Here is a 3141-nt window from a genome sequence, read left to right as displayed (position 1 = left end):
TCTAGACCGTGACAAGCATCCATTTCTACATCAAGCTTCATAACAAGAGTAAAGGAGAAGATCCACACACTTTTGAGGCCTTGAATTTGCTGTTTCAGTTGACTGCTCTCAAAGAAGGTTAGAAATCGAAACTCATGATTCTTCATCTAATGCACATGATATTGTAGATCTTTCAATGCTGATAATCCTGATGCTTTTAGAATTCGAAATGGATGAATATTGAATGAGTTATGCTGAGTGGAAGTTTTGTAGATCAAACTGTTTTGCTTCGATTTGTTCTTATTAGGAAGAATTAATGTGTTTTGAAACTGGATTTGGAATGTGCATTGAACAAGCTTTCGAACGGTATATCTTATGCCTGATTCTGGAAATTTTTTGGATGAAGTTACTGTAGTGCCACCGTCTCATTGAAGAAGACGGTGGAAACCACCGTGCATGAACAGTAGTTTAGGGTTTCTGGTTCGCGCACGCAATTCCACTGTTTGAGCGCCCTCGCGTCTCGTGTTCGATTTCGTGCGAGCGTTAGTTCAATTTCCATTTTAATTCCTCTGCCATGATGAAACGCTGCGTTTCATTTTGAAACGCGCTTCAACCTATGGATCGCCTGTTCGATCCTTGCCTGTATTGTTTTTGATATTCTCCAATTATTTTGCCAGCGCCTTTTGCAACCACCATAACCTGAGTTCGATCCTTTGCATAACACATATTCTAATTATTTTTCAGCGCTTATTTGACTGGCATGACATTGGTTCGAATCCTGGCTTGATGCATTTGCTAATTTCCATTCACATTAATATTTTCCACTTGTTTCACATTTATTTCATTATCTTCATCAAATTACAAAAATCACTAAAAATAGAAAATGATTCCAATTAAGTCCAAAGTTTTTGCCACATGTTCATTGTGATGTCTAGTATTTTGTGATATTACTTTTCTGATTTTATCATTTCTGGATTTGTAATTGTGAACTCTTATTTGATCATGATGCAAAAATTGACATGCTTCATTCAATTGATTGTGAAATGCTCATTGTTTGGCCAATTGCCATGAAATTTGGTATGCTGATTCCTAATATGTTGCATGATTTTTGAGCTTTTGTTTGGCATTTTTAGCACATTCCATCTCTGTTTTGGACACATGAATGTATGGTGTGACAATGTGTGTCACACATTTTGATGTTGCTCTTATTCATTTTCATATACATGTCAATTGAGCTTTTCTGATTCAAATTTTTTGCATGATGCTTGTGTTTAACATGTTGTGTGCACATAAAAATTTTCATGATCATTGGATTCATTTCTGTTTTAATATGGAATTTCTATGTTTGAGGTCCAATTTGTGTGCATTGTGATTGCCTTTGCCTTATCTTGGTTAATTGTTGACTTTGCTTATTGATTTGGACTTGGTCCTTTTTAGGACATGTTCTTACTTGATTAAATGTGCTTCATGTTGAATATCAACTTCTGTTTTGACTTTTTGCTTTGCCTTTGACCCTAGTCTTTGCACTAGTGGTTTGTACTCACCTTTTGAGCTTTGCATTTTCAGGTTCAAGCAATTAGCTCTAATGATTGATGTGCTCTCATTACTTGAGATGCAAGTTACTTTGGTTAACTAACTTTGATTGTGTTGTAGGTCCTTTGGTGGTGAACTCACTTGATTGATTGCCTTTTAGGACTTGCTTTGTGTACATATTGGAAACTACTATTGTTGTCTGTTGGTTGTTTGTCTGAATATCCTATTAACTGTTTGGCTTTTGTACAGGTACATTAGTCGCTTTTAGCTCATTACTTGAGCTTTGCTTTGGTTTGTGGTTGGTTTACCACTTAGGTAATCTCTCTAACTCCATGTAGTCTGGAAGCCCTGTCGTTTCTTTTGGCAGGCATTTGGCTGAAGTCCTCCTTAAGAGGCAATGTCTATGATTGTTTACTTTTGTGCTCAAGACCTCCTTGTTGAGGCATGTTACTTAAGTCCTCCTAAGTGAAGAGGCAATTGACAGATAGAAGGGATTTGCAATCAATCCCCTGTTAATCAGTTGAGTCTTTCATTATGCTCGCACTACATGTTGATGCTTTTGAATAAACACCCAAGATCTTGTATGGAGAGTCAGTCATGGGGAATAGGATCCCTCATTTTGGATCCCCACACCTTCTTTGATTCAAGCTCACCCAGGCCAGGGTTAAGAGCATGAGGTCTTATCCTCATTTCCCATTCATCTGCTTCACCCTAACTATCAATGTTAGTGGTTAAGAGCTCAAAGACACCCTTACAGTTTTGGCTTGTTTGTCGAGGTTGATATGACCCCTCTTGACTAAAGCCTAACCACTTGTATGAGTCTCTTGTTTGTGTATAGAGTGTGATACTTGATTGCTTGTTTGCTTATTTGTGACTCATTCATATGTTTGCTTTCATGCATGTTTATTTCTTTTGTGGAGTCAGATGTAAGACCATTGATTGGCTATCTGTTTCCTGTCCCTTTTGAGGAGCTGGATATAAGACCATTTATTGGCACTCCATTTCTTGTCCTGTTTCTTTTGTGGAGCTAGGTGTAAGACCATTGATTGGCTATCTGTTTCCTGTTTGTTTTGTTTTGAGGAGTTAAATGTAAGTTCAGCTATTGGCATTTTGTTTCCTCTGTGTTGTTCAGGAGTCAGGTGTAAGTCCAGCTATTGGCATCCTGTTTCCTATTCTTTGTTCAGGAGTTGGATGTAAGACCATTGATTGGCATTCTATTTCCGTTGTTGTGGAGTTGGATATAAGTCCATTGATTGGCATTCCATTTCCTCTTTATTGCTTTATAGCTTTTGCTTGCGCTTGTTGCCTATTCCAAAGGAACTTACTTGGATCATCTCTATGATCTTGAGAAAGCAACTCCTATTTGTGGCTTTGTCCCTTAACCCATCTCTCACATGCTTAACCTTGATCCACATTTTCACCTTTAACCCTTAAACCAGAAAACTTTTGTGCAAACATTTTTGACTTGTTTTCAAAACTAGAAACCTAGGCCTTATGCCTTTGATTTTTAAACTCTCTTTCATAATACTCATTGTAAATGAACTCTAATTCAAACTTTGACTATCTTTGTGAATACTTCTAATTGGTTAATTCAACCCACTCAATTGCTTTTGTGGCCCTTGTCCACTC

The sequence above is a fragment of the Lathyrus oleraceus genome, chromosome 5 (assembly GCF_024323335.1).
Source record: "Lathyrus oleraceus cultivar Zhongwan6 chromosome 5, CAAS_Psat_ZW6_1.0, whole genome shotgun sequence".
NCBI classification, from domain to species: Eukaryota; Viridiplantae; Streptophyta; class Magnoliopsida; order Fabales; family Fabaceae; genus Lathyrus; species Lathyrus oleraceus.
Note: the sequence above shows the minus strand (reverse complement) of the source record.